Genomic DNA, 23679 nt, shown 5'->3' on the forward strand with positions numbered 1-23679 from the left:
TGATCTAGAAATTGAAAAAATAAACATGAAAAATAAAAGTATAGAAATATGTGTACATGGAAGAAAGATTTAGATTGCTCAGTTCAAATATCTTAAAATTCATACATTTACTAAAATAACTATGAATACCACTGAAATTTTGACATCAGGGTCTAGCGAACGCAGGCTAATGTGTGATATAAACCTTGAGCAAACATGGATGTGAGATTAATTTAGAAGAGGATTTGATGCTGTCAGAATATTTTAAAGATGATAACAGAGAAGGCAGAAACATAGAAAAAGTAAGAGATCACAGCACCAAAGCTTCTTTGAATGCAGTGGCGGCTGGGTTTGAGCTGGGTCGTACACACTATCCAAGGGGACTATTTTACCATTCAACTGATAGAATTTCTTTTACCAATACAAATATTCCATTGGGGAACTTAATATACATGTGAGGTATAACTTCTCAGTAGGAGAGAAAAGGAATTTGAAACAAGCTAGGCAATTTTCCACTCTTGTGGCCACATAAAGATGACCCTTATAATTCACACCTGTGGGCGGGGGAATACAAGCAAGGCAGAAGTCTGAAACCACATAAGCCCCACAGTATTGCGGAAAATGCCAATTAAAGAACATGTTGCATTATCAACAAGAAATCATGAGTGCATTAAGGCAGAGCTGAGAAGGAAAATGTTTTGGCTTAAGAGGATTAGAACTCCCCAGTTCCCGGTTAAAAGTAATTCAACCACATAGCAAAATAAACAAGTTGAGTAATATTTGAAATTTATGAACAAAGACAGTAAGAAAGGGAAATGACAATGTGATAATACATGCAAATCTTTGTTCTTAGAACTGGATAATCTAGTTTCAGAAGTCTCACAGAGAGGAGAAAAACAAAGCTTACTGTTAAACTCTTGTGGCTAAGCCATTGTTGTGTATTGACTTTATATGGTCTTTTTCTCTAAGAATGTCACATTATTTATTAAAATTGTGACATCACAATAATTGATACACAGATAAAGTCTTTTGAAAAATAAACATTGCAAGAATTGTGATAATTTATCTTTGATTTCATTGGTTTTCTGTGTTATTTATGCATCAATATTCAATACAGATTCATTAACTTTCTGCCTCTGTGTTATTTGTAAAGCCTGTTGATGGTTTGCCAATAGAAACAAATCAATAGTGACAGAAAGAAAGAATAAAGAAAGAAAATTATTCTTTCTTACCCTTGATGGCATGGTTTCCCATAATTTTCCCTATAAAATTAGAGATAATAATTTATCTCTGACTCAAATAATTTTTCTGAAAAATTTGACTTACTGACAAAAAATAAATCTAAACAATAGGTATATGATAACCAGTGTTTAATAATCCAATCTTTCATTTATCATGAATTATTCAACATTTGCAGTTTTAAGTTTATCAGCTTGAATATCAACTGTTCACATGAACAGTAGAAATTAGTGAACATAATTAAATTATGCAAATAAGTTTGTGTAAAGCCCAAGATATTCTGAAGATTAAAAAAAGTTTTGATATTCTAGTTTATGTATACTATTCATGAAGAAATTCTAAAATAAACTATTGTGAACATTACTAGTTCTGCCATTATTTATCACTTAATTGGGTAACAGTTAAATAATGCATTTGTCTGAACATTCTGATTCTTATGTTCAGTAAATCTTTTTAAAATTTTTAGTTAATTAATTATTTGAATTGATTCAATAGGACTGAGAGAAACTGAGAAGAAAAAGAGATGGAGAAGGGGGGAGAGAGAGAGAGAGATGGCAGTAACACTGGTTCACTGATCCATCCTGAAGTTTTCCCCCTGCAGATGGGGACCAGGGCCTTGAACTGAGGTCTTGTGCATGGTAATACACGCACTTTGCCAGATGTGCCACTGCCTGGTTCTCTACGTTTATTAAATTGTAATGATAGTGGGGCTGCTGAAATAGTTGATTTGGATAGTGTGCTGTTTGCCATGCAACCTAAGTTTGATCCTTACTGCATTGCAATAAGCTTTGCCACTATCTTCTCTCTCTCTGAATAGACATCATGCAAAAAGATAACACAGTACTATTATTTCATGAACATAAAAGAAATTTAAGAAAAAATGTTTCCTTTTTTAAAATTTCTATTTGCTTTCAATAGATATATTTGTGGCAAAGATAGAGTTTAAAAAGTTATATAGTGTGAGTAGGGCGGTAGCGCAGTGGGTTAAGTACTTGCCGCGAATCTTGAGAACTGACGAAAGGATCCAAGTTAGAGCCCCCCACTCCCCAACTGGAGGGGAGTCGCTTCATAGGAGGTGAAGCAGGTCTGCAGGCATCTATCTTTCTCTCCTCCTCTCTGTCTTCCCCTCCTCTCTCCATTTCTCTCTGTCTTATCCAACAACTACAACAACAATAATAACTACAACATAAAACAAAAAGGGCAACAAAAGGGAATAAATAAATATTTAAAAAAGTTATTTAGTTTTGAATTAAAGTAGAATGAAGTTAATATTCCTGGGTACTATAGCTTATGGTACTATAGCAAACATACTAACCATTTAATATATATGAATATTTATAGATCTTTCTAATAGGGGCTGGTTGAGTTCACTCGTTGCTATGCTCAAAAACACAGGTTTGAGCCCCTGGTCCCTACCTGCAGGAGGAAAGCTTTGCAATGCAAGGGGTGAAGCAGTGCATGGTAATACATATACTTAGCCAGATGTGCCACTGCCTGGTTCTCTATCTTTATTAAATCTTAATAATAGTGGGGCAGATGTCTCTCTGTCTCTATTTCCCCTTCTTAGTTTCTGTTTTTTATCAAATAAAGATAATAAAAATTTTAAAAACAACTTTATAAATATATCTTCCTAATATGTCTCTAACTTGTAAAGAGTGTAATGCATTTCATAACTCTGACACTTTATAGCAATATATGTGAAAGTCATAAGTTCAAATATATATTTTCTGTGATGTCATATTAACACTTGCAAGACAAATTTTGGGGTGCTTCTACAACTTAGGGCAATTGTTTAATTTGATCAGTCATGTAAATCATTGACCAGAGTCTCTATTACATTTTTAATACTCAGTAACTAGTACTTCTGATTTCATCTCTATCTTAGAATGCCTGACCCTAACATTTCTGATTCTCTCCTTTAATTGAACATGCGCTTTAATCTCCTGTTTAAAATCATGCTCACATAGCAAGTCTTCTAAATCCTGCTTTAATCAAATAACCTTGTTTGAATTATTACTTTTTCTTTCATTTGCCCCAGCCTAATGTAATAAAATAAAACTTTGCGCAACACCTCCCGCCCCTTTTCCTTCTTATTGAAACTGAGATGGATTCTAGAATTAAAGCAACATATGTATACTGGCCACACTTGTAGTTTAGACTGCTCTGATACATTTACATTTACTCTTTTACAGTCTTTGGACTACTCTGTTACATTGTTTGGGCTCCAATTGGACCAAGATAGAGGTTTATTGATTATAGACATAGGAATGAACAGAACTGATTAATATAGACTGTGCAACTGAGTATATATCTCTAGTGGTGCTTCTATACCATTATTTGCACATATGCAGTGTAATTTGTTTGTTTCTCAATTGTGCATGCACCTTTCTTCCTCATATAAATACATGACCTTCTCCTGCCCCCCAAAACTCCTAAATATGCATAGACTACTGAATCAATCTCTGTACTCTATATAAAACCAAACCTTTGTTTCTTTATCCTAGAGCTTGCTTTGCAAGCTATGCTGTCTACACAAGCTCCCCAATTTATAAGTTGCTTTTTAATCAACAGGGCTCTTTTAGTCAGCTGTTCTATGATTTTACCACACACATGTAATAATATTTAATGTATAATATAGACTACTCACTAGTTCATGCATTGCTTTACCTTATACTTTTTATTTCACTGATATAGCTGTAATATTCAGATACTCTAAAGTTAAAAATACAACAATCAATACATTATAAATATTGCTCAGTATATACTAATTAATCTAAGAAAGTATATCTCTAATTTGTATTTAGTTTCAAGGCTAAGGAATTCCTTAATTTTATTTGTGATTATGGCTTCAACCCATGATTTCGGTCAAAATTTAATCCTCAGGGAAAGAAACGTTATGTTAAATTATCAATATTAGCATATCAATTATTTTGACATAATTTGCCCACTTGTTATGAATTAAAATAGGGAGATAATTTCAATTCTATTATTTTGTCCATCTATATAAAGCTTTCTTTCTGTTAAGATAACACGGATTTATATTAATTTGCTTGTTTATGGAGCACAGATTCACACTTATTCAGTTTGTTGTCATCACACCACACACACCAAAACTTTGCTGTGCAAGTTTACGTATTGAATAGCTAAATTTCAAACTTTTTACTGATATTGGAAAAGAAAAATTAAGGTTGTCATAATAAAATGGGGGAAACTGTTGATAATAGATGCTGCCAACGTAGCTCTGGGCTATTTGTAATTTCCAGGTCACTTGATCTATGAAAAAATTTCCCTTGATCTTGTGAAGGCACCATAGATTATGAGCAATCTATATGACAAGGTATTTAGGTCTTTCTTTGTTAGTTATGAGGGACAAGTAGAGTGTGAATAAAGAATACAAAGGGTTTCTGTTAGACAAAAGAAAGTATAAAATACACTAGAAAATTAATTTCCATTAGTAATTTAAAAAGTCCAAAAGGAGGCTCTAGAGAATAATGAATCTTAAATGAATCAATTATTACTACATAGAAATTATCCTTCTTGTTATCAGATTTTTTTTATTTTTATGATCTCTCTACATATTTGTTGATTAGCAAATCACCTAACTGCCAATTTAACAATGCCACAAGAATGCACACATACATGTGTGTGTGCTGCTTTTTTAAAATCATTTTGTTGAAGGAATGCTCATTTACTGGATTTTGGATCTCAGAGGGGCAATGTAGTCTCTCCTTTTACTATTTTAGGATATGAATGGTTTATAGTGCAGTTGTTGACATGTGGGTATAAGTTCTCAGCTCCCTGTGATAAGTGTAAGAAAAACACCCTTAATGCCAACTTGGGTTCTTTTCCATCATTATGTACCCCGATCAAGGCCCCTCCCCCTCTTCCCACTAACACCCACACTTCCCTCCCTCCCCAAGGACCTTTTGATGCAAGTTTTACTTTGTGCAGAGTAGATTTTGCACGGTTGAGTCCCTTATTGAGACTTTTCTGACATATTTGACTCATGCCTTTATTCTCTAAAAATTACATGAGACACAAAATGAAAACTAGACTCCACTTATTTTCTAGAATTTACAAAATCTTAACTAACTTTAAATTTTTATGAATAAGTTCTACTTCAATTAAGAATATATATCACCTATTTCCAACTCTGAAACCATCTCCCCAGACAATACCTTTGGTCCACCTGCAGGTTACCTGTCTGGCTCAGGAAAAAATTATTAAAGTCATGAGCCTCTTGGAACATACCTAAAATAGACCTACTAGTTGTTTCCACAAAAGAGTCCTAATTATCATCTGCTATATTCTTCTCTTTAGGTTCCTGATTATTAAAAAAAATTGTTCTGTTTTATATCTTAATGCTTTTTCAGACACCAATTTGCAGATGTTAGCAAAATACTGACCTGACTTCCCCAGGCAGATGGCCTCATCAATGTGTCCTATACTTGCACCTCTCTAGAGCCCTACCTCACTAGGGAAATATAGGGACAGACTGGGAGTATGGATCAACCTGCTAATGACCATGGTCAAAGGAGAAGCAATTCCAGAAGTCATACCTTCCACTTTCTGCACACCATAATGACCTGGGTCCATACTCCCAGAGGAATAAAGAATAGGAAAGCTTTCAAGGAGAGGGTGGGATAAAGAACTCTGGATGTGGGAACTGTGTACCTCCTATCATATGGTCTTGTTGATATTTTTATTTTATAAATAAATTTTTAAAAAAGAATATACATCACAATATTAGACATATATAATCTAATTTCCATTATGAATAGAATTTATACATGCCTTCATAACGCTTAAACAAAGTTTTAAGACTTTATTTGTATTTCCTTTTTACAAACATTGAATATAGTATTACTTTGTATATCAAGACTATATTTTATTTTATACTAAACTTTTTTTTTTTCACTTTTTGCCTCCAGTGTTATTGCTGAAGCTCGGTGCCTCCACTATGATTCCACTCTTCCTGGCTCCCTTTTAATTTTTTTTTTCATTGCTGTTGCTATTATTATTGCTGCTGCTGGACAGAGAGAAATTGAGAGAGGAGGGAAAAGAAAGACAGATACCTTCTAGACCTGCTTTACCAGTTGCTAAGCAACCCCCTTGCAGGTGGGGAGCTGGGGTGGCAGCCTTCAGACAGGAAGCCTTGTGCTAGTCCTTGCACTGAGCACTATGTGTGCTTAACCCAATGTGCTACCACACAGTCCACTATACTAAAACTTTGTGTGCTTTGATGTTAGGATAACAGGAAACATGACAGGCACTCAGGCACTATTTTTTGAGCTGTGACTTTGGTGCCAGAAACTTGACTGTCAATTACTAGATTCATGCTTTTAAGCCTCATATTTTACTATGTGTTAGTATTAACAATGTAGTATCTACTGGATTTTGAATATACAGTGAAATATTGCATAGAAAGTAGTGCTGAAATTATAAAGTTCAAGAAAAACAAAGATTATTTTGACAAAAAGTATGACTAATTTAACAAAAGAATGCTCATCTTAGAGGTGTCCAATTTAAGAATGAATACAAGGAATCCTTTTTTGTTTGTTTTATTTATTTTATTTATTTATTTACTTATTTATTTGTTTTCTCCCTGTGACTTCACTGATCTAAGCCAATGTTTTTCAGGAGTAAGAAAGAAGCAGAAATGGAGGCAGGGAAGGAAAATTACCATTGAACTAAAGATTCATCCAGTGTGGTGAATATTCACACCTACCTGAAGAAAAGGAATTCTAATATTATGGGGATTTTTCTGAGTCACTACCTGTCCCTGAAAAACTATTTTCAAGATATTTAAGATGCTTTCTGTTAGTTAAAATGGTGAGAGGTATATTAAAATGGGGTTTCTATAGTGAAGTATCAGTTTATATAAGCAAAATAAACCAAAAAAAAAACTACCTAGATTGTTATTAACTAATGGAAATATCTAATACAACTGTATTAAGAAAATTATTTCCCCCTTCCCCAAATTTAAACTCACAAATTCCATCACTTCACTCCTGTGAGAATGTCATATAACAGAAAAGGTAGGGCAGCGGCAAATGCTGGAGAGGCTGTAGGGGCAAAGGAACCCTACTGCACTGCTCATGGGAAAGTAAATTGGTCCAACCCATGTGGAGAGCAATCTGGAGAATTCTCAGAAGGCTAGAAGTGGACCCTGTGACCCTACAATTCCTCTCCTGGTCATAGATCCTAAGGAACCAAACATACCCATCCAAAAAGATTTGTGTATACTTATGTTCAAAGCACCACAATTTTTATTTTATTTTATTTATTTATTCCCTTTTGTTGCCCTTGTTGTTCTATTGTTGTAGTTATTATTGTTGTTGTCATCGTTTGATAGGACAGAGAGAAATGGAGAGAGGAGAGGAAGAGAGAGAGGAGGAGAGAAAGATAGACACCTGCAGACCTGCTTCACCGCCTGTGAAGTGACTCCCCTGCAGGTGGGGAGCCGGGGTTCGAACCTGGATCCTTATGCCGGTCATTGAAAGCACCACAATTTGTAATAGCTAAAACCCGGAAGCAACCCAGGTGCCCAACCCAAGATGAGGTTAAAAAGGTGAATTCACTTTTTTAATAGCTGAGTAGTATTCCACTGTGTAATTAATATCACAACTTTCTCAACCACTCATCTGTTGTTGAAGGAAACATATTAAGTGAGTTAAGTTAGAAACAGAAGAATGAATATGGGAAGATGTCACTCATGGACAAGTGTTGAAAAATAAGAACAGGAGGGAAAACATGAAGCAGATCTTGGACTGGATTTGGTATATTGCACCTAAGTAAAAAACTCTTGGGTAAGGGCAGGGCTCAGGTCCTGGAACATGATGGCAGAGGAGGACCTAGTGGGGGTTGAATTGTTATGTAGAAAACTGAGGAATGTTACACATATACAAACTACTGTATTTTACTGTGGACTCTAAGCCATTAGTCCCCCAATAAGGAAATTTTAAAAATCCATCATGAATAAAAACTGCTTTATTGTCTTCATTAGTTTATCTCTCCAAAATCTTGAGAGTTGCTTTCAACATCACTCAACAGAACTCATCTGTAGAGAAAAGGTCACAGAACTAATTCTTCATTCAGGTATATAAGACATTAGTAGCTAACATATAATGTGAGAAATCACACACAGACACTCATTAAGATGTAAATATATCCATAGTTTGCTCATAGATATCTCAAAGTACTATTAGTAATTTCTATTTAAAAAATCACAATGGATGTTGTTCCTATGGTGACCAGATATGGAGCATATATGATTATAAAAGGAGTAAGAAACTAATCCAGAATTGACAGAAAGTTTAATAAAGTCACTCTGTCCATCAGTTTTTCTTAGTTATCCTTATGGCAAGATGGTTTTCTTCATTAGGAGCAAAGCAATTTTACATGAATAAATCAATTTAATTAATTTTAAGTCTACTTTAATTCACATATCACTATAGTCCTAGATTGCTAAAAAATTGCGAAGCATATAAAATTTTGGAGAAGACCTTTTTTTAAATTTTAATTGTAAAGATAATCTGAAAGAACTGATACCTTAGACATTGTTTAATTTATAACTGGACTAGTATAGGTAAAGAAATAAAATCAACCACAAATTAATATTCAATCCAATAGGAAATAGATATATCCTCTGAACACTCATGGGTTTATTTAACTTGCTATTCTTATTTTGCTTTTATAATTAGACTAAAGTAATTAAAACTTCCTGTTTTTACAATATTTGCTAAAAGAAAGAGATAAAATTATAATATCCTGTGATCTAAAAAATAAGTAAAAATAGAATTGGAGAAGAAATAAAGACAGTAGGGAATTATTAAATCCCTTCAGATGAAACAATAATTTTTTGGTGAAAAATTTCTGAATCTTTTGTTCTGGTAACTCATTTGCAATCAGTAAGCCAGTTTGTAGAATGCATATATATATATATATATGTGTGTGTGTGCATATAAAAACTTCACTCTATTTTCTTTTTAAAGTCAAAGGCAAAGTACTTAATCAATTATAATAATAGTAATTATTATTATTATCTCCAGGGTTATTGTTGGGGCTCAGTGCCAGAACTATGAGTCCACTGCTCCTTGAAGTTACTTTTTTTCATTTTGTTACCCTTGTTGTTTATTGTTGTTATTTTCATTGTTGTTATTACTGTCATTGGACAGGACTGAAATAAATCGAGAGATAAGGGGGAGATTGAGAGGGGGAGAGAAAGATAAGACACCTACAACTCTGCTTCACTGCCTGTGAAGCAACACCCCTGCAGGGGGGGAGGCCCAGGGGCTCGAACCAGGATCCTTAGGCTGGTCCTTGTGCTTCCTGCAATGTGCGCTTAACCTGGTGCACTATGCTCCAGCTCCCAATCATTTATTTATTTTTATTTATTATTGAGTGAGATAAGAAGAGAGAGAGAAAGAGCCAGAGCATCACTAGTACATTCATTGCTGGGTATTGAATTCAGAGCCTCATACCTGAGCCTTCAATACTTTATCCAATGTGCTGCCACATGAACCACTATGTTATTATTATTTAGTTCAGAGTACTATTTTATTCTAATTTTTCTATGTGAGAGAGAATGAGAGCAGTAGAAAGTTCTGGGATGGAACACAGAACCTGTTACATGCAAGTACTTCTTTGCTCCATATATATTGTCACTTTATCTGCTGACTATAATGGCAAGATATTGATTGGTTGCATGCTGGAAAAAAACATTTTTATATAAACACAGAAAAAATGTACACATATGCTCATAGCAGCACAATTCGTAATAGTGAAACCTGGAAGCAACCCAGGTGCCCAACAACAGATGAATGGCTGAGAAAGCTGTGGTATATATACACAATGGAATACTACACAGCTATGAAGAACAAAGAACCCACCTTCTCTGACCCATCTTGAATGAAGCTAGTGGAATTATGTTAAGTGAACTAAGTCAGAAAGACAAAGATGAGTATGGAATGATCCCATTCATCAACAGAAGTTGAGAAAGAACAGAAAGGGAAACTCAAAGTATGATCCAACTGAGTTTGGAACAGAGCACCAAAGTAAAATCCTCTGGATGGAGGGTGAGGGCAGATGCTCAGCATCACTTGGATGGGGGGTGGGGTGAGAGGAAACGAGGGGACACAGTGTTTTGGTGGTAGGAATGGTGTTTATGTACACTCCTATTAACTTGTAGTCATATAAATCACTATTTATTTAATATAAGAGAGGGGAAATTGATTGAATGTCTCAAATGTTTTAATGCACAGACTATAGGCTGAGTCTTTGAAATGTTGACTCTTTTAAAAGCATAGACAAGGGAGAACAGAAGTAACCAATGGGGTTACTCTATAAGATACAGCTATATATAAATAATATCAAAGGACATAAATTATGGTGATATTGTGTATGATACAGCAAATCTAACAAAGGAATTTTTCAAAGTTAACCAAATTGCCAAATAAGTTTATTACAGCAATAACTGTCTATTGCCTTCTTAAACCCTAAGACAGCAGGGACCTCCTGCCTCCCATATAAAGCCTATATATTCCCCAGTCCTGGAACCTCAAGGGTGGGGCTCACTTTCCAGCATGCTTCTCTAAATTAATACCAAATGATATTGCATCTGCTGATCCCAACCTAATCAACGCAATAGTATCACCTTGGCATGCTTCACTTCAGACTGTCCGGAGACATCAAGCATGGAATGTCAACCCTTTGGCCTCATTACTGGGGTGAGACCTTTCCTTTCTCATAGGATTCTCTAATTCCACTTCAAGCGTTTCACTTCCTAACAAAATCCCAAAACCTAGATATAGACCAGGTCCCATGAGATAGAAAATATTTTTACATGTATCCATAAGTTAGGGCAAAATATATACCTGAAAGCAAAAGGATGCAATAGTCTGCAGTGAGTCAATAAATGAAACAAGCATGTAGAAATCCTAAAAAGACACCATAAAGTTCATAATGAAATAGTGTCTACTTAGACTTAGATACCCTCCTCACCTACTTCCTATTACAGTTCTCTCACTTACTCCAAAGCTAACCTTATCAAAGTAAGGGCTGCAAAAGTTGAATAAGGGCAAGCAACTGGCATACTTTAATGATGACTCTTTAGTCATTATCAGGCCACCCCATCATCTAGGGGCCTAGTCGTGGAGTCCTGAGATTCCCAAACAGACATGATATGCCTAGACCTCAAATAAATCCCTCTCTCCATTGTTGTAAAGTCGATGGGGTTTACAGTCAACAATATTTATACCTCTTTCCCATATTAGGGAGCAACTTTCGTCCCTGATCTAGCTTTCTGGTCCTTTTTCCAACCATGACATCATCTCCCCAGACAATAGCCTGGGTCCAACTGCATATCACATGTTAGGCTTAGAAAAAAACAAATCTAAAACTTGTATAGCCATGAGCCCTTTTGTATATAACTAAAATAGCCCTACTAACTCTCTACAAAATGGAGACCCCCAGCTCTTCATCTGCACTATTCCAGTCTTTAGGTTTATGATTAGTCAACAATTTGTTTGGCTCTAAATGCTAACTCTCTTGTCAGCCACCAGGTTTTAGATGCTACCATGATGCCAACTGGACTTCCCTGGGCAGACAACCCCACCAGTGTGTCCTGGAGCCCTGATTCCCCAGAATTCCACACCACTAGGGAAAGAATGAGACAGGCTGGGAGTATGGATGGACCTGCCAACACCCATGTTCAGTGGGGAAGCAATTACAGAAGTCAGACCTTCCACCTTCTGCACCCCATAATGACCCTGAATCCGTACTCCTGGAGGGATAAAGAACAGGAAAGCTATTAGGGGAAGCGATGGAATATGGAGTTCTGGTGGTGGGGATTGTGTGGAGTTGTACCCCTCATATCCTATGGGTTTTGTCAGTGTTTCCTTTTCTAAATAAAAATTAAGAAAAAATACAGAAAAAGTTAGTTCCATTTTTTCCCACTGTACCCCTTATCCACACAGCCCCAAATACTCATAATCCTGATTTCATCACAACAGGCTTCAGTACCTACTGGCTTGGTTTTTTGTTTTGTTCTATTTTGTTGGCAACCTCTAAACAGAACCAGTTTTTTTTTTTGTTTGTTTTGTTTTTTTTTTTGGCAGGTGAAATTTAAAATATATATCTTTATTTATTTTCATTTATTGGATATTTACAGAAAGAAATGAAGAGGGAAAAGGGAGTTAGAGAGAGAAAGAGAGAAAGAAGGACAACTGCAGCACTGCTTCAGCCATCAAGAAGCTTCACGCTTTGCAGGTGGATCTGGGAACCTGATCCTAGGTCTTTGCACATTACCGGAAACATATATGCTTTATCATATGTATCACTGCCCACTCCAAATTTCATTTGATTCTGACAATTATTAGAGAAATTCAAAATTCCACAATCTAGTAAACTTGGCTCTCTGATTCCCAGAGCTGAGGAAAAAAAAAGACAATTTATGCAAATTTTCTAATTAAGCAAAGGAAATCTAAAAGCATTTCCATGAACCTACCATCAAATATCGTGACATATTTAAAAACTGAATAGGATCTACTTATTTGTGTATGTCAGTAATTACCCAATGCCACAGCTGAGAGCAATATCTGTTGAAGTGCAGACACCCCCATTTCCTGGAAAGATTCTGAAATAATTAAGTTAGTAAATCATTGCCTAGTCAGTACATCAGGTTCCCACAGGTCCTCTCCTTGATTTTCACTTTAATTATGTATTTGTCTTGATCCCTGACTATAAACTATACTGACAGGCAGGTGCCTTTGACTGCTCTATTCTGGAACTATTTCATAAGCTATTAATGATTTGATGTTTTTATTCTAACTCACTGTGCTTCTAGAAATAGTTGTCTGTCATCATCTGCAAACTCTCAGGGGGGTGAACTACTTACACTTAATTTTCATCATTAGTATCCATCAGAATGGCCTTGGCAATCATGAAGTTCTTAATGTCAGGATGAATATGGCAAGTCTGTATTTTGCTTCTAATATAAATATTTTATATATGTAATGAAGACAGAGTCAACATACTGTTTCAAATTTACATATGTACATGTATTTTTCTGTGGTGCAAGATGGGATGTTGTCTGCTAGAATGCACACAACACTATGCACAAGGACCTTGGATTGCAATTCAAGCCCCACATCATCAACTTCAGGGGGAAAGCATTGCAACTGGTGAAGCAGTGTAGGTTTCTATCTCTCTCCCTCTATCTTACCTTCCCCTCGTGATTTCACCATGTTTCTATCAAGTAAGTGGTTAAATAAAAATAAATAATAATAATACATTTTCCTTATTTCCATGATCTGTCAAGAACACAATTATATGGTGAATATATTCTTAAAAGAGGATAGAATGCCCTAAGTAAGGACCACCAAGCAAAATAAATGTAGTATTTGGACCACATGGGGTTCACTAGGTTAAGTTCATGTTATAAACTGGGTTCAAGTCCCACCTGCAGGGGGAAAGCTTATGATTCATGAAGCAGTGTTGTACATATATCCCTTTCTATCTCCAACTTTGATCTCTATTTCTCTTGGTCTCTATTAAATAAGTGAATAAATAAATAAAACATTTTTAAAAGAATGCTGTAGTTTTTTTTTAGTTATGAAAATGGTATAGTGGCATTATTATATTTTGGAACTATATCTTATTATTTATGCTCTTTGAACTTGCATATTACATATACATGTTCAGACATATGTGTGAGTTTAATTATAGCTACAAATAATAAACCTATTGTGTGTCTATTATTCAGTTGAGTATTATAAAATTAAATATTAACACTCAATATTTTCTAAATATTTATTTATTTTCCCTTTTGTTGCCCTTGTTTTATTGTTGTTCTTGATGTCATCATTGTTGGATAGGACAGAGAGAAAAGAAAACAGGAGGGGAAGACAGAGAGGGGGAGAGAAAGAGAGACACCTGCAGACCTGCTTCACCGCTTGTGGCTTGTGAAGCAACTCCCCTGCATGTGGGAAGTTGGGGGCTTGAACCGGGATCCTTCCACCAGTCCTTGCACTTTGTGCCACCTGTGCTTAACCCGCTGCACTATGGCCCGACTCCCTTAACACTCAGTACTTGACTAAATAATGTTACTTGCTCTATCTGTAGGTCAACTACAATATCTTCCTCATAGAAGTTTGATTATTACTGAAAAATGTTATTAATGTCCTTACTAGTGAATTTGCTTAGGGTATAATAAGGGAGAAGTAAAAATAATACTTCAGCACTCAGGTCTCTCAAGTGAATAAATGAGGACACTATGTAATTATCTGACACTTCTAATCCATGTACCATACTCCTCCTTGAGAGAACTGGTGTATGTCCTCAAAACTGGTTTTATGCTGATATCAACATTTAAAAAATATAAATCAGCAATCAAAAACTTCAAACCCTGACCAATGGACTAATTTTTTTTTTACATTCTATTACTATTTAATCTATCTATGGGGGAAAATCAGTTGAGCTGTCCTGTAACATCTGGATGTTATGGTATCCAAAAAACATAATAGCCACAGCTAATGAGCCTAAAGATAGGAAGAACATTACCTAGTTGCTGTTTCAGCCTTCAGTCAATGAATATAAATAGGCTTCAGCTGATCTTTTGTCCTACTAAAATGTAATCCAGTTTATTGAGCTGGTGAATTACATTAACAATTTTGACATTATTTCTTTATAAATCTAACCTTGTGTCCTTGTGCTGTTCTTCCTTTCTCTACATTAGAGTCCATAATAAAATGATGCGATTTGTTTAAGCTCAGTGATTCTAATGATTGATAAAATAATTTGTGTGGGAAGTGTCATATACACAAAATCATGCAACATAGGGAAAAATCAGAGCTTTCAAATTCATGTCTATAGTTATTTCCTTAGAGAAAATAATCTGCATCACTTCTATGCCCTACATAGTGATAGTTATGATGAGATATTCACTATAGGTTTTCATGAAAACAAAATTAAGCAATAGATACATAAAATGATCAACACAGAAGTGCTGAGGAAATGTATTCAGTTCTACTATTACTACTCTGGTTATAAGTATATCACAGAAACATCAAATATAGAACTAGTTTTCATATTGTAAATTTATCCATGATTAGAGGAGAAAGGATATGTTGAAGTAAGAAAATGCAAGCAGGCTAAGTGAAATTTTATGAAGGCAAGTGTGAACAAAAATAAAAACTGACAATGGTAAGTCACTCAAGGATGGGTATTTTCCTAAGAGGTGACTTCAGTAAATCCTGACTATATATATACCTCAACTACTGGTGAGGTATGTTTCCCTCTTCTTTGTCTCTCTGCCTCTATTCCTTATCTATCTGAAAAAGTCAGGGTGGAATTGTGAGATCCCACTGACAACAACAGCAGAAAAGCTGATAGATAATGGATGATGTATCAAGAGAAATGGTGAGATTAAATGCTAAATGCATGAAAGAGGGTGACAGAACTAATAAAATCCATCAGGAGAGATGAATATTGTTTCTAACATTGTACGCCTATAATGTTTACTCTTTTTTTTTTGCAGTTTTTCTTTCTGCTATGAATTTCTAATGAAAATTGGTTTTTGAGGAGCTGAGTGGTGGTTGAGTGCCCATAATACAGTGCACAAGGACTCAGGTTCAAGCCCCTGGTCCCCACCTGCAGGGGGAAAGCTTTGTGAGTGGTGAAGCAGGTTAGCAGGTGTGTCTCTGCATCTCTCTCCCTCTCTATCTCTCCCTCCCCTCTTAAATTCAGACTCTCTATCCAATAAATGATGATAATAAAAAATAAAAAACAAATATTGAAAAAAAAGAAAATTAGTGTTTAACAATACAGGCTCTGGAATAGACTGTCTAACTTTAAATTTTTTGCTATTATTAACAGCATAACATAGAGCAGGAAACTCTGCTTCAGGCCTTCTTCTTCTCCACCTCTTCTCTTCCTCCCACTCCTCCTCTTCCTCCTTCTCATCTTCCATTTTAAAGCAATGCTACTCGTAGCATCTCATGGGGCTACTAAAAGTTAAACTACTATTGGCACCTATACATCCACATTATAAAGATTAACTTAATATTTGAAGTCCATATATTCAGTGAGTGAATTAGATATCCACTACTCTACAAAGATGATCATTTGTGAATCTTACTAAAAATTCTTTGCCGGTTTAGCTTCGTGGGAGGGAGACAGATGACCAGGGACTCATGGCTGAGCTGAGAAGCAGTATCTCCTTTATTAATCAGATACATCGCCTTTTATGCATCTCTTCACCAGAAGTGGTAAGGGAAAGGAAATGACTAGGAGAGGGGGGGAGCAAAAAAAAAAAGCGCAAACAGAACATAGAAAACTTCCATTTAACCAGTGGGGATTAAACCAATACCATGAAGGCAGGGCAGGACCCAGGTAAAACAGTGATTATGTAAATAGACCACATCATAAGTAATACAGGTGAACCTAATGTGATAATCAAAACAGAAGGTCTTATAAGCAGAATTTAGAAGCATACCAACATTTCCCTTTCTTTTTAACTAATGACCATAGTATCAGGAGTGTGGGGTGAACAGAAACCTATATCCCACAGGCATTTTCAAAAGAACTGGCAGAAGACATGGAGGAACAAGTAAGAGAGAAGCAAGAACCAGTGTGATGCCAAGGGGAGACCTGAGGGGGCATTTCCTGCCTCAAAGGGCAAGGCCTATCAGGCAAAGGGCATTTCTTGCCTCTGGGGGCATCTCTTTCCTCAGGGGCGTTTCATGCCTCAACAGGAGTTTCCTACCTCTATGGGCATCTCTTGCCTCTAAGGGCGTTTCATGCCTCAAAGGGTATTTCCTGCCTCTGTGGGCAGAGCCTTCAGGTGAAGGAGCATGTCCTATAGAGTCTCCAAGGTTGCTGGCTGCAAAATCCATGGACTGCTGTAGTCAGTCTTTGAGAAACTCAGCAGTGTAAAGGGAAACTGCTGTAAAGTTGTGTAAAGTGTCTAAGAGGTGTGCTAGTAAGTTCGATAGAAGTGTCAATCCAAAGCAGATGACCACCGATGAAATGCCAGGGGATGAAACACTGCACATCTGTCTCGATGGGGAAGGTCAGCCACCGGAATTACACCTTTCTGTAGAGAGTGAGCTTTGGAGTCTGTGAATCTGTTTCTTCAGGTCGTGCCAGGTCACATCATTGGTTTTCGGGGGGGGGGGCTCCTGTAGTCGTGCCATCTTGTGGGTGATGTCAGAGAACAGGGGTCTAAAGGGACTTCCAGCATTTCCATTTGAGCAGATGCTTTTTCATGTGAAGACTTGACAGCTGTAATTCACTTACTTGTGAAGCAAAACTTGTAGCAGATTAGAAGTTTACTATAATTGATAACTCCATTATAATTAGAAGTCCTTTCTAGTATGATTTTAAGGTTGTTTAAACAGTTTAAATGCAATAAAAGAACCATGGTTAGAAGCCTCAGACATGAGAATCATTAACATAACCATTGTGCTTTTTCTACCCTGCCCATACTCATACAGTTTTCATGATTAAATATTTCAGATTTATGCCAAGACGTAAATAAAAATCAAAAGAGGAAAAAACAATTTTTTATTGTTTCTGTATGTCTCTAGAAATCATAGCTGCATCCAGCAATTTTTTTTTGTAAAGTCGATGTCATACAAAAATTCAGTCATTTAAATCATTTTCTTATAGAATGCAACTGAAAGCAGACAGCAAACTTAAGATATTCAGAGAGAACTAGGGTGGAACTGAGAGAAAAGCTGTAGGCAGTTTTTGCTTCTTTCACCTTGAACCAGATTATCCAGATCTCACCATGTAGCATCATGAGTCCCTGGAGGGTGTCCTAGTCCAAAAAGCTCCTCAAAATTCCATTTAGGGGGCTTCTTACGGTTCCTGCATGATTGCAGGCATCCATTTTTAAAAGTGTCTTCCCATCAAAGAAAGAATCGAAGCAGAAGGGTAGAACTAACCACATGTCTCCATTATTGGGGACTGCCAGGGTACTGGAGAATGCTCTTCAGGTTATAGTAGTCCTTCTCTGAGGGAAACATGTGAGAGGGAGTCCAGAAAGTCCCTGGGGAAGTCTCTGTGCATCTTCCAAGCTCTAAGATCACGGTCATAAGGAACCAAAGTTCCAGGTCAGGGAACCAAAGTGTGGCCCAGAGAAAAATGTTCCAGAGACAGAGAAACTGTCTCATGACGAAAGAGTAGAGACTTTGGGAAACCTCTCTGTAAGTAGAAAGGCAACCCGTGGCGGATGGGTAGCCAAGTTTACTTATCTGGGGGATGGGTGGGTTATGTCCCACATTGGTTGGGCGCCATTTGCCAGTCCCTGTTCAGGTGCCATTTGCCAGTCTAGCTTTGTGGGTGGGAGACAGATGACCAAGGACTCATGGCCGAGCTGAGAAGCAGTATCTCCTTTATTAATCAGATACATCGCCTTTTATGCATCTCTTCACCAGAAGTGGTAAAGGAAAGGAAATGACTAGGAGGGGTGGAGCAAAAAAAATGCTTGAACAGAACATAGAAAGCTTCCATTTAACCATTGGGGATTACCCAGCAGGCAGGGCGGGACCAATGTAAAACAGTGATTATGTAAATAGACCACTTCGTAAGTAATACAAGCAAACCTAATGTGATGATTAAAACAGAAGGTCTTATAAGCAGAATTTAGAAGCATACCAACATTTCTTGTTATTTAAAAAACTGAGAATATAAAATTAAAATATAAATACATAATTAAAATTAAATATAAAATTAGAAAGATGTGTTTACATTCAAATGTTAATAGTTCTTTTATTTAAATTTATTTACAAATTTGGTTTTCATTCTATAATATTCTACACATAGGGTATAAAAATATTTGGACCATTTTTTTTTTCCCTGATGAGCATTTGAAGGAGTCAATAGTACACTCAAAAAGCTTCTGATTACAAAACACATTTTTGTTGTTTTTGTCTACATAAATCTTTAATGAACATATTTAAACGGAAACACATATCCATGTAGATTACTTCTATAAATCAAATTACTGATAGTAGAATAAATGAATCAACTGTTTTCAAAAATTCCTACTGGTATATCATCTGAGCAATAAAGAACAAATACATCAAAAATTAAGTTTTAACTTCAATTCTTAAAAATATTATAGTGAGGTATTTTAGAGAATCAGTTTGCTAAATGAATAAATAGTAGAGTGTCTTAAATATTATTAGAATCAGTTATTTTAGCAGTGGGTCTTAAATATTTTAAAACTCTGAGTTTTCTTCAACTGTATCTCTGTGAAAGTGAATATTGAGCTTTACATGGGGAAATGCTTTCCTTAGACACTCAAATTACAGTAATTGAGATAGTTTTTAGATTTTCTTATTATTTGCTTTTCTTTTTGCTTGATGTTTACAATTATAGATTTTGATCATAAAACTTAAAATGCATTAAAAGGAGGAAATAAACATGGTTTCTGCACATCACTGATTGTCGATTACCATTTTGAATGTGTCACTTGTTACATTTCACAATTAAAACATATGGATAATTTCTTTGTACATCAATTGCATTTGCTATCATAATAGCTAGTGACAAACCTGCCAAGACAATATTCCCACCTGTCTCTAAAAATATAAAAATTTCTTTTGCATTACTAATTTGACCAAAGTGGGAATCATCCAAAGTTATTCACCCACTGCTAGTATCTTCAGGAACCAAGATGTCTTAATTCAAGTGTTAATCATAATTTTATAATGTACATTTATAACAAATATCCATAAACATTTTCTGGAAGAAAGCCCACATTTGACAAATGTTCATTTAGTTGTTGAAAAAAATACATTTATAATAAAATGGAAGAATATATGCCAATACAAGGAAATAATTTTACCCTCTGTAAGAATGCTCACTAATATCATAATTACTGTTATTAGAAGCTACCTTATTTTCTCTGCAATCATCTCTAGAATGAAAAGGTAGGCTGTACCAGAGTGGCAGAAACTAAATAAAATGTACATGATTTTTTCAAATTCCATAGTCAAGCTGTTATTCACATCTATATGAAGCAGAAAAGGTGTTGAATCACCTCAAAATAAAAAGTTGAATGAATGAAAAAAATTAAAAGGAAAAAGATAAATTAATTTAATTGTTATTATATATTATTTTTTATTTTTATTAATTATGTTCCCTTTTGTTGCCCCTGTGTTTTCTTTTTTCTTGTTGATGTAGTTATTATTGTTGCTGTTATTGATGTCATTAGACAGGACAGAGAGAAATAGAGAGAGGAGGGGAAGACAGAGAGGGAGAGAGAAAGATAGACACCTGAAGACCTGCTTCACTGCCTGTGAAATGAATCCCCTGCAGGTGGGAAGCTGGGGGCTCGAACCGGGATCCTTACCCCAGTCCTTGTGCTTTGTGCCACCTGCGCAAAACCCGCTGTGCTACCACCCGACTCCCGTGTTATATATTCTTATGGTTATACACTCCCTTTTTTTGTATATCCCTTATCTCTTTTTCTTTAGATTCTAATAGGTACTTCCAATTTTAGAATACTCTAATGAGTACTTCAAATGCTTCTTCTTTAATCTTCTGAGTAACTCTATTCAGTCAGCACTTTACAATACAGAAGAAACAAAGTTTCCACAAATAATTCATCCTGTAGAACATGCATCTTACCATACATAAGACCCAAGATTCAAACCTCAACACTACATAGAAGCACCACAGGTGGTGGAGAGATACTGTGGTGTCTCTTGCTCCATCAGTCATTTACTGTCTGAAATTAAAACAAAAAATATAAAACTGGATGAAGTGAAATAACATAAGACTGGTGTGGAAAGAAACAAAAAAAAAACACTTCACTTTAAAATAAAAAAAAATAAGCTCAATACCAACACAAGCATTTAATCATGTCTGCATTCTTCCCGTAATCTATTCTCACCATAAGCTCTTTTTTATCCAAACAATGCCTTAAGTGATAGAAGGATCATAGGACAAACATTTTCTCTTCTGTTGTTAGTTCTCACTGTAAACTTGCTTTCAGAGATTTATTTACCATGGTTTCAGATTTTATTGTAGTTTTCAAGCTTCCATATATTTTCTCAAGTTATATTTTGTTTCTAAAACAGAATACTTTGATCTGCTGACAGACACCTGCCACTGTTCCATAGAATCTTGGTGTCACTATCTCCAAGACTAAATATATAATTTCCAATCTTTATTATTCCTTTGTCAAACTTGTCTTTTTAATTTTTTAAACTTATCTTTATTTATTTGATAGAGAAAGCCAGAAATCAAGAGTAAGAGGGAAATAGGGAGGGAAAGAGACAGAGACACACCTGCAGCCCTGCTTCACCACTTGTGAAGCTTTCTCCCTGAAGGTGGGGACCAGGGGCTTGAACCTGGGTCCTTGCATACTGTAGCATGTACACACCATCAGTTGTGCTACCACCCAGCCCCCTAAACTTGTCTTTATCTTGAAATTTTAATCTCTATGACTGCTTCAAATCTAAGGAGATCCTTAAGAAAATTTCCTTCAAGATTCACAAGATCCCAAAATATCTTTAAGAAGATTTTTGTCTTTTTACAATTTTAATCATTCAAATAATATCTAGTCATCCAAATTCTTTTTAATATGAACTCAAAACCTTGATAAAATATGCTGTGATGTGAAATGTGCTGTTGAGACCATCCAGATTGCATACATGAGTTATCCCAATTAAAGTCCTTTTATAAAACTTTTAGACTTGTAATAGTAAGGAGTGAGTGTGAGATCTACTGCACTTGAGGTGGTCAAAGAATGATTGGTATCATATTATACTTGGCAAACAAGTATAATTGTAAGCAAATAATAATAATAAATAATATAAGTCTAATAAAAGCCAAACAAAATAAATTGGATACAAAAGATTAATACAATATGCTTAAATTATATATGAAATTATAGAATGTGAAAAGCAAAGAATAATAATGTATCATCAGTGGTTGCCTGGGAAAAGGGATGAGGACTGAGGGTTGGTAGTAAATTAGTATGATATAATTTTTTAAGGATAATATAATTATTGAGGTACTACTTGCATGGACACAGGTATTTGTCAGAAGTAACATTTTGTATTTTACTATATACAAATTATACATGAATTTGGTTAATGTTTTAAAAAATAACTGAATGTATAGATAAAATAAAAAAATATGCATCCTTAGTTTCCAGTTTTTAAAATTCAGCTTAAAGAGGCTAGGCAGAGGGGTACCTGGTTAAGTTCTCATGTTATAGCCAGTAAGGACTGGGGTTCAAGACCCTCATCCACACATACAGGGGGGAAGCTTCATGAGTGGTAAAGCAGGACTGCCAGTGTCTCTCTATCTTTATATCTCCCTATCATCTCTCAATTTCTGTCTCTATCCAATAATAAGTACAAATATTTAAAAACAATAAGTAAATGAAATTCATCTTAACTAACAAAACAAATAGTAATTGCATTTCTGATCAAACATTTTTTTCTAAGTATAAATTCTTTAAATTTGACATACATTGACATCAGAGAGAAATTTAATCTGGCTGAGGCTCAAACTACACAGACACTAATCCCTAGTGCTGGGATTTCTCTTTCACACTCTGCTTCCTTTCCTTTTAAACAGGTAATTGTAGAAGACCACCAAAAGGCAATTCTCCATCAGGCCCTTGATAAACAAGACTGCCAGGAGGAAGCATGGGAAAGAACACCATGGCCTTTGGTCGTACTCACAACTTCTCCATTTACATATGTTGCAAACATTGGCAAAACATTCTGAGCTGACCTTGACTTTGCTAGCTGCTGAATAACCCACAAGTCATAGAGGAAAAGAGCAAATTCCAGTAACTGCCTGAACTTTAACAAACTGCCAGTAAATCATGTGTAACCTTGCATTGTGTAAGAACTGCTTGCCTTCTGTATAAATATTAGAAACTCAGAAATAAAGTGGCTGTGTCTTTGATACAGTCCTCCCTTCCCATCAGCTCTCATTCCTCCTATCAAGACTCCCATTTGACTCTCCCCCTCGCAGGATGCAGCTATAGGTAATAAAGATTTATCTAATAATCCATGATTTTAATAAAGCATTTCTCTGTATATACACTTGCTAAACACATCAGTGTTTAGATATGTGAGAGTGAATAGTAGAAAAGGTAATAAAACACACCAATAACATGGAGTAAAAGAATAAATTTTGCTCTATATTAACTACAATTACAATTTATCATTCTCTATTTCAAGATACAAATATTCCGAACTTATATTAATAGCATGATGCTTGAATTCAATATCCAGTGTAAAATAACACAATAAGGCTGCTCATTTAACTATATACTTGTAACGTCATTTTCTTATCAACATTTGTTTTGCATTTTCACCTGTTATTTTTCCCCATATGAATAAAGAATATTAAGAATGGTACAAAGAATAAAACTTCTTCATTTTCTAGTTATAAAATAACTGGGGGTGCAGGCGGTGGTTCATGGGG

Source organism: Erinaceus europaeus, chromosome 7 (assembly GCF_950295315.1).
Source record: "Erinaceus europaeus chromosome 7, mEriEur2.1, whole genome shotgun sequence".
Classification (NCBI taxonomy): Eukaryota; Metazoa; Chordata; class Mammalia; order Eulipotyphla; family Erinaceidae; genus Erinaceus; species Erinaceus europaeus.